This window comes from Crinia signifera, chromosome 2 (genome assembly GCF_055691185.1).
Source record: "Crinia signifera chromosome 2, ASM5569118v1, whole genome shotgun sequence".
NCBI classification, from domain to species: Eukaryota; Metazoa; Chordata; class Amphibia; order Anura; family Myobatrachidae; genus Crinia; species Crinia signifera.
Genome location: NC_139218.1, coordinates 39,653,277 through 39,666,638, shown reverse-complemented (window position 1 = coordinate 39,666,638; position 13,362 = coordinate 39,653,277). Strand labels below are relative to the sequence as shown.

The 13,362-nt window shown below is 49.0% G+C and overlaps 1 long non-coding RNA gene across 1 annotated transcript; it reads right to left on the bottom strand.

The window, feature by feature from the left end:
• Positions 1-881: 881 nt before the first annotated feature.
• On the bottom strand, positions 882-5,219 carry LOC146058715 (uncharacterized). The gene is made up of 3 exons (XR_014469914.1): positions 5,170-5,219; positions 1,728-1,840; positions 882-985 (listed from the first exon to the last, which is right to left on the bottom strand). It is a non-coding gene; the product is annotated as an uncharacterized LOC146058715 (long non-coding RNA).
• Positions 5,220-13,362: the final 8,143 nt, after the last annotated feature.

Genomic DNA, 13,362 nt, shown 5'->3' with positions numbered 1-13,362 from the left:
ATAGAGGATGAGGAGGAGGGTGAAGCTGGCTGCAGCAAAAGTGGGAGAAAGGTCCGATTCAGTTATGAGGAGAATGTGGCGCTTGTCCGGGCCATCATACCCCTGTATGACCGCTTACTGGGGAAAAACCAGCACAAGACCACCTCACATCGTAAACGTGGTATGTGGAAGGACATCACCTAGGCGGTCAACGCTGTCAGTCACCGCAAGAGGCTAATCAAAAACATTAAAAAGCGGTTTAACGACATCAAGCGGCAGCTGAAAAAGAAAATGGCCATGGAGATGGAGGAGGCCACCAAGACTGGCGGAGGAAGCCCCACCACAATAACCTACACATCATATGAGGTGTAGCTCCAAAGAATTATCCCCCCTGAGGTCCTGCCTGGGATGCACATTGCGGATACCAATAGGCCGGCAAGCCCACCCTGAGCTGGTAAGTGTCACCACATGCAATATGAAACATACATGCCAATATATTTAAACTGCAATGTTATTTTGTATTGTTATACTAATTAATGTGGTGCTGTGGAACTACATAGCCCAGCAAGGTCTGTCAATGGCAATAGTTTACACCTACTTTAAAAATGATCAGAATGCTGGGCCTTGTAGTTCCACAATCTATTGTTCCACACTGTAATATTTTTTCTAGCAGCTTCATATGTATGTGGCCCAAAAACATTGGTGTACTGGTGGTTTAGCAGTCACGCCTACATACCACAGATTTGCCAACAGTTGTAATGTGTCAAGCAGTGTTTTAATTTTTTTGCCTGACTACGGGTGCAAAAATTCAATGTAAAAATATGAATAGTAAATAATATAGCCCTAAACCAAAGGTCAATTTGTCCATTATTGTAATTTATTTGATGATTTTGCACAAAATCATCTCCATTGCTCGGTACATAAAGTCTGCCGATCTTTCCTTTCACAGATTGTCCGTCCCGAAGTGATCAAGCATCCAAGAGAAGAAGCTCCGATGGTGCCGCATCTGTGGAAGCAAGTAAATGTTCAAACCACAGGCCATTACACATACAGTACACACACCCATGTCACATCAAATAATAAATCACATTACAGTCATCTCCAGCTGCTACATTGCAACGGACATGAATGTAATGTGGCCTAGCCATGTCAATGAAGATTATTGTCAATGTTTCATGCAGGATTGGGGTCCATTTTTAAGTACATAGCACCCCTAGGTATGGGCGTCTACCATCTCAGTCCCTTTCCAAAACAGTACTGATGACAGAAAGGACAATGGGCGGGATGTATTCAAATACTAACATATGCGGCTGGCATCGCGGTGCGGTGACGGAGGCCCCCCGCGATACCTGTAGACTGGTGTGCGGGGGGTCTCCGTCACCTCCCTGCCGCCACGCTCTCCCCTCACGCCGGGGACAACTATACATGCTGTCCCCGGCGCTTCCTCCTCCCCCCTGCAGCCGGAAGGATATCCGGCTGCTTCACTAGGGGGAGGCAGGGCTTACCTTCCGGGGTTCAGGAGGACCCTTCGGGATGGTAAGCCAGAGGGGGGGGTCGGCGAGGCGGCGGGTTTGCGTCGGCGGGCGGCGAAAAGAAGCCCTTAGGCTTCTATAGGGTATCGCCACCCAAAGGTGGCGATACCCTTCACTGCAGTATCACTTTTGATACATAGGAAAATGCGGTAAAACCGGGGTTTTACCGCATTTTCCATTTGATACATCTCGCCCAATATATGCATCTGTACTTACCTCTTCCTCTGTATCCACAGGTACTGTACAACTAGGACAACAATCCACAGAATCCTCTGATATGCCGGTGGATGACATAGAGATAATTCTGGAACCAGTGGACACGTTTGCGGCTGAGGAGGAAATAAACACATCATCACAGAGTGATCTTCCACCAAGTGGGGTGACTCCAAACCCACCCCCACCCAGAAATACTCCCCCTACAGCTGCTTCTGCTGCCCAAGTAGCTACCTCCTTGGTACATTTCAAGGACAAACAACTAGAATTTATGGCCTCCCAAAGTCTGGAAATGGGCAACATTAAGGGGTACATGCGTGACACCTTTCTACAGTTGAGAAAATTGTCTAGGAGTGTACGGGTTGGTGTAGGCACTCAGGTGCGTATGGCAAATAGCATAGACACCCGTCTGGCTGAACTTAGTTCTGCTGTAAGGGAGCAGAATATCCATATTGGCAGCTTTGCACAAAGTATTCATTCAATTAGTCAATCGTGTACTGCGCAGACCAATGCGTTGATCGCTATGCAGGCACAAATCCATCAAATGGAGGTGTCAGGTGTCATAGATGCAACTACATCTACAATTAGTAGTGTATCTAGCACACCAGTAAGTGGCTCACCAACTTCCCCACCCCGTCGGAGTATTAGGACCCGGGGTGGCATGTGCGCAGGGTCAAGAGGTGGTTGTGCACGGCCTGATGGAGGGAAAAAATAATTATTTTACATAAAATAAATTGATAATGCATGTACTATGCTTGAATTTTTGTTACATTAATACACATTTCTATTGTTCGCGACTGACAAATGCAGGTTATGTATGACATAATATACTGTAGTAAAAATGTCACAACGCATACCATTTTGTCTGTGTTTTATTCTTCAAACATTTGTTGTGTGATCTGTTCCATAATGTAATGATATATGGGCAAGGTATTGGTGGAAGATGCTGTTGTCTCAAATCTGGCCTGTCCGAGGTTGTGGAACTACATGGGCGAAATGTAATAGGGTGTGATTTGTTAGACATGTGCGATTTTTGGTCAAAAACGGCAAAAATCGCACATTTTCCGAAAATCGCACATTTAATAGGTTGAAAATCGCGGTAAAAAATCGCACTTTTTACCTCGAAATCGCACTTTTCTAAGTGCGATTTTTAGTCACATTTCAATTCGCATCCAGATGTTTTCCCATTATAAAGTATACAACTCGCAAATGTAATAGGGTGCGATTTTTGGTCAATGTTACCAAAAATCGCAAAAAAAATAGACCAGGTTCTGACAGGCGATTTTGACAGAACCATGCACAGATCATTGAGATCTGTGCATGGTTCTGTTAATAAAAATGTGTAAAAGTGTTTTTATAAAAAAAAAATGGCGTGGGGTCCCCCCTCCTAAGCATAACCAGCCCCGGGCTCATTGAGCCGGACCTGGTTCCAAAAATACGGGGGGACAAAAAGCATAGGGGTCCCCCGTATTTCTGAAACCAGCCCCGGACTCTTGGACCGGTCCTGGTTCCAAAAATACGGGGGACAAAAAATCTGGGGGTCCCCCGTATTTTGAAACCAGCACCGGGCTCCAACAGCCCGCGGTGTCATGCCACAGCCGGGGGACACTTTTTATACAAGGTCCCCCGGCCAAAACATGAGCACCGTGGCTGGTCAGCCTTGGACGGGGTACCTGGAGGAGTGGGGACCCCCCCAATAAAGGGGTCCCCCCCCCCCAGGCTTCACCCGTCCAGGGCTGAAGCCCGGGGCTGTCACCGGCGTCCGTGGCCAGTGGACGCCGGCCTGATAGGGTTAAATTCATCATACATATCATTACATTGCTTTTTACCGGCGAACTACAAGTGCCAGCAGACCTCCCCCGCATGCTGGGACTTGGAGAACCACAAGTCCCAGCATGCAGGGCATTAATGGGCCCGCTGGGACTTGTAGTCCACCTGTAAAAAGAATGTTTATAAAAAACACACACACAGAGAAGTACAAGTTTATTACACACACACACCTCAATTTTACACAGCGTTACTTACCATTCCTGGATCCAGCGCTGGTCTGGCTGCTTTACAGCCGGCTCCCCCCGAACTGACAGGCAGCGGGGAGAAGCGGCTGTCTCCGTCGCTTCTAACAGCCTCTGTAGCGCTGTCCGAGTGCTACAGAGGCTGAGAGCGTGATTGGCTGAGCTACAGTATGCGTCTCCATGGAGACGCATAGCTCAGCCAATCAGGACTGAGCTATGCGTCTCCATGGAGACGCATACTGTAGCTCAGCCAATCACGCTCTCAGCCTCTGTAGCACTCGGACAGCGCTACAGAGGCTGTTAGAAGCGACGGAGACAGCCGCTTCTCCCCGCTGCCTGTCAGTTCGGGGGGAGCCGGCTGTAAAGCAGCCAGACCAGCGCTGGATCCAGGAATGGTAAGTAACGCTGTGTAAAATTGAGGTGTGTGTGTGTAATAAACTTGTACTTCTCTGTGTGTGTGTTTTTTATAAACATTCTTTTTACAGGTGGACTACAAGTCCCAGCGGGCCCATTAATGCCCTGCATGCTGGGACTTGTGGTTCTCCAAGTCCCAGCATGCGGGGGAGGTCTGCTGGCACTTGTAGTTCGCCGGTAAAAAGCAATGTAATGATATGTATGATGAATTTAACCCTATCAGGCCGGCGTCCACTGGCCACGGACGCCGGTGACAGCCCCGGGCTTCAGCCCTGGACGGGTGAAGCCTGGGGGGGGGGGACCCCTTTATTGGGGGGGTCCCCACTCCTCCAGGTACCCCGTCCAAGGCTGACCAGCCACGGTGCTCATGTTTTGGCCGGGGGACCTTGTATAAAAAGTGTCCCCCGGCTGTGGCATGACACCGCGGGCTGTTGGAGCCCGGTGCTGGTTTCAAAATACGGGGGACCCCCAGATTTTTTGTCCCCCGTATTTTTGGAACCAGGACCGGTCCAAGAGTCCGGGGCTGGTTTCAGAAATACGGGGGACCCCTATGCTTTTTGTTCCCCCGTATTTTTGGAACCAGGTCCGGCTCAATGAGCCCGGGGCTGGTTATGCTTAGGAGGGGGGACCCCACGCCGTTTTTTTTTTTACTTTTTTTTTTTTGCACAAAAGCGCATTTATAAAAATGCGCACATTTTCATGACTGAAAATGCGCACATTTTCATGACTAAAAATCGCGGCAAATCGCATTTTTTTGCCGCTAATTCGCATCTCATTACATATGCGAATTCGCGGCAAAAAACGCGATTTTTAAAGGTGCGATTTGGTGCGATTTTTTTTTAGTCTAAAAAATCGCACCCTATTACATTTCGCCCCATATTTCAGCAAGCTGTGGCAGTCATGTTTTGAGCTGTCATGCTTACAGTGTGTCAGGGCATGCTGGCCCATGTAGTTCCACAACAACAGGTGAGCCATAGTTGATTGCACAAAAATCACATACATGTTGTTAATATACTTACAAGGTTTTTTACAGCAAGGGATAGGTCTGCACCACCAACTGTACCCTTGGACTGTGTCTATTGGCCTAAATGTGGGGGCAAAAAGATGTTAGTGATAAATGTAATGTAGGTGAGTTCACTTCCAGCAAAGGTACATGTAGGAATAGAGGGCACATGTGCTTACCAGAAAAGTAGTGCCTGATGATGTCTGTACGCACCAGATTCCCCCTCTGCGTACCCCTCACTACCCGAGGTGTGGTAGGTTGGGCTTCCTGCACGACTACTCCTCCTCCACATAGGCTGGTTGGTATAGGGCTATGTTGTGTAACATGCAGCAAGCCTGGACGATCATCACTACTTTTGCAGTGTGGTAAAGCAGCAAACCAGATGACCGGTCCAAACACCGGAATCTACTTTTCAACACTCCAAACGTACGCTCCACCACATTGCGGGTTGCAATATGGGCTTCATTATACCGGTGCTGTGCAGGGCCATCGGGGGTGCGCAAAGGTGTCATGAGCCAGGAAAGACACCCATATCCTGAGTCACCTAAACCAAAGAAAGGAAGTTATTGCCTTATATGGTAAGGTATGTGCAGTGGGCAAATAGTATTTACTTGGACAAGAGTAGTAGGCTGGTGAAAATTGAAACACACACACACACATTTCAGCAGGTACAAATACGAATAGAGAGGGTAATATGTAAAAATGTACTTACCAAGTAGCCAGCCCTCTGGCATTTGTTGTTGGGTAAATCGGTTCCAGAGGCCGGAGTGTCTCAGAATATAGGCGTCATGGCAGTTCCCAGGGAAGCCTGCAACCACACTTAGGATTTTGAGATGAGCATCACATACAACCTGCACGTTCAGGGAGTGCCGCCCACGCCTATTGACATAGACGTGGCCCCGCACGTGCTGTGCCCTAATCCCAATGTGTGTGCAGTCTATAGCTCCCAGCACGTGAGGGAATGCTGAGAGTCTATAGAAAGCAACCTTGTGGTCCTGCCACTCTCACTCTGAACTGGGGAATCTGATGTATGTCTGCCACAACTTCTTAAAAGCAAGTAAAATTTAGTAAAATGCTTTGAGAAAGTGGCTTGTGATACCCCCAAAGACCATGAGGTCACAGACTGAGTGGAGCCAGTGGCCAAATAGTAGAGGGTACACATCAATTTCTGCAGCCCAGACACTGCATAGTTGCCCCCCCCCAAAAGGGTCCAAATCATCTCTCACCTGCTCATATAAGTTCAACAAGTTATTGCGGTTTAGCCTAAACATCCCCACAACCTGTTGATCCGAGAGGGAGTCCAGGTACAGCCTAGCACGATACATACGTGGGGTACGCACTATTTGGGGTGGTACCTGGTTCTGGTGCGCAGCTTCCTCCCTCCTGCCCAGCTCCTCCAAATGGGCCAAATCCAAAATGAGCAACTCAAATCCACTCTGCACAATCTCCATGTCTCAAACCCTCACAGGTGTCCTTAATGATGTGGGGGTATATGTAGGAGTGTTTGTGAGTGAAATTAAGGACACCTGTGATGACATTAACCATGTGTGCACTTGACCAAATTGAGTTCTGGGCCAAATCGCCCAACAGAACCTGGTCTGAAAAAATGGCGATTATTAGACACCTTAAAAGTGCGATTTGCGAAATCCCATTCCATTAAATAAGCGATTTGTATACTTTTCTATTGGAAAGACTGTAGAAGACAGCTTGTCTGGCTGAAAGCAGCATAAACTCACCAGGCTATGGCAGGAATCCTTAGCTTGCACACTGGAGTTGGGCTGGGGGGCTTGGCTTGCTTGATTGGCAGGTGGCTGATTTGCATGTAGATCATTGATAGGCTGGTGTGAAGTCAGAGGCGTGGATTGATGGATAGATGATCCTGCTTCCAGAAAATTCTGCCTCTTTCTGCTGAAATCGTTGCTCTGATAAGTACTGTGACCTTCATATACAAATTGTAAAGCATTTAGCTTGTGTCTTTTCTATTCTCACTTTCTACATCTTTATTCTTACTCAATTTCTTCCACTTCTTATATTTCTTTATTTCCTCCTTTCCTTTTCATTCTTATCTAAAAAGTTTTGCTAGGCCCAAGCGTTTGGCGGGGGGCACTCGCAATATATGCAGCACTGGCTGAGGTAAATGTTAGGCTTAGGGCCAGGGCTAGGCCGCCCAACAGAGGTGGGGAGCGGGGACTTTACCCCTCACCTGGGCAGCAATTTTTGCCTCACCTTACACAAATTCACCTCTGCAGGCGCCTGCTTCAACCCCCCCCCCCCCCCACACCTGGGCTGTCCCCGTGCCCCGGGCGTCGCAGGGTTAACTGGGGGTGATACCCGCTGTAGAAGCTTTGATACATGTCCCCCTTAGTTTATTAGAAGGGAATGAGCCTATTGTATTCACCTTGCAGAGCAATCTCCCTACCAGTCCGGGGAATCCCGAGGGCGGCCCTGGAGCCAGTGCAGCGGGGACGGAGATCCGGGGCTCAGGCAGTCGGATCGGGCGGACAGGTTCCCCGCCCGCGTCATTAGCGGGTGTCGCTCTGCGGCTCCCGGCAGCAGCGTCATCATGCATCGCGTGCAGGAGGAGGACGCCGGGGCTTACTCCGGGGCGCCTCCTGCACACTCTTACAGGCGGGCAGTAGTTAGCGGCGGGCAGCGGGCTAGAAGGTCCCGGGCTGCCCGCCAATATTATAACTGGGGGGTGCAGTGCCGATGAACTCTGAGGCCAATAGAGGGACTGATTTTGTTCCCGTTGCGGCGGCTACCATTAGAGGGGGCCGCCGTAGGGGTATGGAGAGGGCTAGGAACGGTGCCACAGGCAAGGATCAGCCTGTGGCGCCATTTTGTGACATAATGAATGCTGCAGGCTGTAGTCAGCCTGGGGATACCATGCTGGTATAGGTGCTTTTGAGGAAAGTTAGGCTGCAGCGCCATCTAGTGGCATAGGAGACAGCAGGTTTAGAATGTCCAGAATGATTGACAGCATTAGGATCAAGCTGTCCCTAAGGGATAGGGAATTGCTGGCCTTGACAACATTATGTGGAGTGACCAGTCACACAGTGACTTCACTGGGGAGTCTCAGTCCAGCGAGTATATTTGTAGTTCACCAGGGGGTGGTCGACATACCTATGTTCAGGTGTCGCGCAGTGGTCAGGCGATGAGCTCAGCACCTCACTTGCGGAGCACCGAACCTTTAGATAGCACACCTGAGGGCAATTCGGCAGTTGATAGGGTCTTCGCGGGTCTTGCGGCGATAACGCAAAAAAGCAGGCCCGGGGACAGAAGGAGATTGGCTAGGGTCGGGGCCCAGTCTAATGTTGTGGTCACACCCCGGGACAGTGTTCGGGCTGTTTTATCATGCGCAGACGCAGTAAGGGGTAACGGTAATTTAGTTACCGTGGATTCGTCGGCATTGACGTGGGTATGCGCTGCAGTGGTGTCAGCTGTGCCCCCCCCCCCCCGGTAACCACTGCACCGGGTGGACAGGGGGGGTTTCAGTATCGTTAACCACGGTGGCTATATTATCCGAAATTATAGCCAGATTCATTGCGCCGGCATTAAATGTGACAGATCCAGTTCATCCTGTGCATTCTGTAGAAGCGGCATCACATAGTGATCCCAATTTGCCTGTGCATGTTACTAACCCTTTACCGTCAGGTCGGAGATCGTCGCAGAGCAATGGGGAAAGAGCATCTGTAAGCCGTCAAGGAGGTGAAGGAGCCATTCGGGGCAACACTGGTTCGAGTTCGGGTGAGTCTTCTAACGATCCCAATTGGGCCAGTGATAGTGCTGATAGGTCAAATAATGATGGATCTGGGGGTTCGACGTCGTCAGCTTCAGGGAAATGGGCTAATTCCTCCAAATCCAAGAAAAGAAGGGGCAGGTGTAGGGATTATGATCCCTCACTGGCGTCCACTTCATCGGAGGATATGTCATCTTCCGATGGGGGCGTGCGCCTTTCAAAACGGAAGGAGCAGTACGGCTGGTGTAATGGTTAGCATTACTGCCTCACAGCGCTGAGGTCATGGGTTCTACCCCACCATGGCTCTAACTGTGCGGAGTTTGTATATTCTCCCCGTGAACTTATCGATCACATAATTCGGGCTCCTCTAATGTATCGGTGGAATCCATACAGTACATTGCACAAACACCGCCATGAAGGGGGATTTGCGGCCTAGGGCTCGAATTAAGATTCGGAAAAGCCATTATGTGGATATTTTGCTTTACCAAGCAAAGATAGGCGGGCTCTATTTGAGGCTAGGAAGTAGGGCTCATTCAATAAGGTGGCCTTTCGTACCTACAGCAACTGGATAAGGGGCATGCTTATTTTGCGGCCTGTTGTCTTGAGAGCCATCCTGATGAATACATAAATCTGGCGAGATACCAGTTTCTGATTCATAAACTATACACCTCGTACATGGTTTCTGGCTGGCGTACCTATGACCAGGAGTTTAGTAGCAATCAACAGGGCCGAGAGGTGTTACACCCTTCTAGGTTTACAAAGGGAAACGTTGGTTCCGGCAGCACGGTAATAGGCCTAATAATAACAATAATAGGGGAGCTAATAGCAAGCCTGACCACGGAAATTGTTTCGCGTTTAACAATTGCCAATGTAATATGGGAAACCGGTGTTGTTTTCGGCACCTTTGTTTCAGATGCGGGGGGATCGCATGCAATCAAGGATTGCACAAACCACCAACTGAGGGCGGGGGGTGGAGCTCAGTCCACGGTAAAGCAAAGCAGCGGTCCAGCGGCATCTATCGTTGGATACAGCCCCAACCCCAATATTGTTGGTCAGGATGTTGCCATGGCTGGAACGTTACCCGGATAGAGAGACAGCAGATTTTCTGCAGTCTGGGTTTGCCGTAGGTTTTCAATTGCCTGTTTCTGGCCCTATTAACAAGGAGTCTAGGGGTAATTTACGTTCTGCCATGGGGCACCCTGTTGCAATAAAACAAAAGGTAGAGGCCGAAGTTAGGTTGGGTCGCATGGCGGGCCCGTTCACCACACTGCCAGTGGAGGGACTGATTTTGTCCCCGTTGAGGGGGACCTGAAAGTTCAGGGGAAGTTTAGGCTGATTCAACAACCCTCATGTCCTAGAGGGACGTCAGTTCATGATGCCATTGCTGTTGAGTTATGCACAGTTAATTACCTATTATTTGAAGGCGCTCTGACGATTGTTCGGAATTTCGGTAATAGTACCCTCATGTGCAGATTGGATGTTGAATCAGCTTTTAGACTGCTGCCATTTAATAAGACTGCCTTCACATGCATGGGATTTAAATTGGAAGGGGTTTTTATATAGTTAAATGTTTTCCCATGGGTTGCTCTATATCTTGTGCATAATTTTGAGCGTTCAGCACTTTCTCGCAATGGTTTTTTGCGGGAAGTGACAGGAGCATCTAGTATCACTCATTATTTGGACGACTTTCGTTCGGTAGGTCCTTCAGATTCTGAATTTGCTTACGGTTGTTAGAATCCGCTCTTAAATTGTTTGGGGATTTCGGAGTTCCTGTAGCCGAGTAAAGAAAAACCGAAGGCCCTACTACGTGCCTGGTTTCTCTAGGTATCGAAATTCATTCCGAGTCCGGTGTATGGAGACTCCCGTTGGAAAAGGTGCATCGTCTACATGACAAAATACTTTATGCAATGGCGCCGGCCAAGTTAACGTTTAGACTGGCCCAATCTTTATTGGGCCTGTTTAACTTTGCATGAAGAAGTGATACCCATGGGTAAAATCTATTGTCTTAAACTTCAGAGAGCGGCTGCGGGCTTACGTAAGCCGTATCATTTCCTTCGCATGTCTTCAGAAATCAAGAGATATTTGAAGGTGTGGGAAATTTTTCTGGCCAATTTTATCGGTATCTGCATATGGCAAGGACCAGCCGTTGCAAATGCGCGTTGGAATTATACACGGACGCCGCGGGTTCCACGGGTGATGGAGCATTCTATCGTGAGCGTCAGGGCGCGTATGCCTGCCGGAGCAGTGGGTCCAAGGCGGTTTAATTAAAAACATGCTGTTGTTGGAGAGATTTCCAATAGGGGTTGCCGTGGAACTTTGGGCCGGAGAATTGAGTAACAGGGAGGTTGGCTTTTGGTGCGACAACCGCACTGTTGGTCGCCAAAAGGCAACATCCTTCCCGGTTTCGCGCATTTTAGCTCGGATACTATGCTATGCTTGGCAAACAACATTACGTTGTGAGCCAAGCACGCCGGGGCGCTTAATGAGGTAGCAGGTGCACGGTCTCTTTTTGAATGGAAGCGTTTAGGCAGTGGTGCCTTTCGCCCAGAAGTATGGTGAGTAGTGTCCACCTTTTTATGGGGTGGCAATGTAGGTGAGAAGAGTTGGCCCTGCGGTCCTTAGCACCGGGGACATTCAGGGCGTATCTGGCCTCATGGGAGTGCTGGAATGAATTTGTCCTTGAACACGGGGGCGAAGGTGAGAGCACTGAGAATCTTATTATCGCCTCGATTGGAACCTGTACTGGGAGGGAAAATCCTGGGGTGCTACTTGACAGGTATTTTCATTCTTTTTGCGTCTTGGGGGACAGGAGGCATTCCGACAGGAGACAGCCAATTGACGCTGGTATATTGCGTCAAATCTCAATATCATTATAATCATGTGCTCATCGGATTACGAGTCTCGGCTTTTAAGCTGGCGTTCGCCATGGGATTCCATGGGGCGTTTGGAGTGGGTGAACTGGCGTCCCCAACCAGGACGGCAGCGTCTTCCATGATATTCCGTCACGTTGACTTGCGCCACGAAGGTATATGGTGCAGAATCCAGCGCTCCAAGACTGACATGACGAAAGCCGGGTGCCTGGTTAATGCACATTGAGGGTCGCCCCTTACCAAATTTCAGTTTTGTCGGTCTTCAGGCGCTGTATTTTGCATCTGGATCTTTCTCCGGCCGACTTCGGGACACACTCATTCCGTATCGGCGCCGCCTCGGCTGCTGCTGCGGCGGGTTGGTCCCAGGTCGACATACGAGCACTTGGGAGATGGCGGTCTGGTGCGTTTAGGCGTTACATCAGGCCAACATCATCCAGTGAGCCCATTTGAGGAGTAGCCGCTCGCTCAAATGCGCTTTAGCGTTTGGGGGGCCTTGAGGAATTTTTGTGTTATCACCAGTCTTAAATTTGGCTTTTGCCAGCTGGTGAAAGATTTGTGTTTTTGCCTCAAGTCAAATCGGGCGACCCACCCCCCTCTCCCCTACCAAATTTGTTCATTATAAGTTTAGAATAGAATTTCAATAATTTAATGGGTTCAAAATTAGGTTCAAAATAGGTCACCCGAATCACCTTCCTATTAGTCATCTTCAATTTAATATAGAATGCTAAAATCACCATTAAGGGAATTCCCAGGAAAGTTTCCCCATTTTTATTTATTATACACTTTCACCTGGGGGGCAACGACCTCACGCATAATTCCAGTATTGGTATTCTTTTGGGATTAGGAATTTAATGCTGGATTTAATTAGAGAGTGGCGTTCCGTAGATTCTTTGGATCGAAGATTATCCCTAGGAGGATCTGGAGAGATGCTTTAGTACAGGGGCCATTGAGCTTGTTCGGAGACAGATTAACTCCGTGGTTGGCAGGGCAATCGTTGCAGAGGGTGGGATGGTCATCTGGCATGAGGCCATTTTCTTTTAGGGACGAGACCCTGTATCGGTCCGATGGACTGCATCTCTCCTTGATGGGAATGGATTTGTTTCTTCAAGGATATGATGGACGTCCTGAGAAGTTAGATGGTTAGTGTGAGAGGAGTTTTGAAGTATGGTGGTGGCGGGTCAGTTTGTAGACAAACTGATATGGCGGAAAGAACGGTAGTTTAAATTCTAGCGGTATTTACATTTAGCTGGTGGTTGGTGTCGAGATGTGGGCATCACCGATCCAGGTGGGCCCACATCTGGTCCTTAACAATCATTTACTTCGGATAGGCAAAAATTTTGCGGACAGTTTGTGTGTCAGGGCAGGTGGCCCAATTTTTCTGGCTCGGGCAGAGTGGTGAGCTCTGCCTTAGTGATATATGCGAGGTCAGGGGCAGAGGCAGAAGGTCAACCCTTGGCCTGAAGGGCAGATGGCCCTTTGGGAAAAGTCCGCATATAAAGTTGTCTGTTGCCAAGGACGCTGGCAGTTGGCCGGTCCTAGAAAAAAGGGCAGGAGGCCCTTGGATCCGGAGTTTATTATTTTCATTACTTTTTTATTTTAC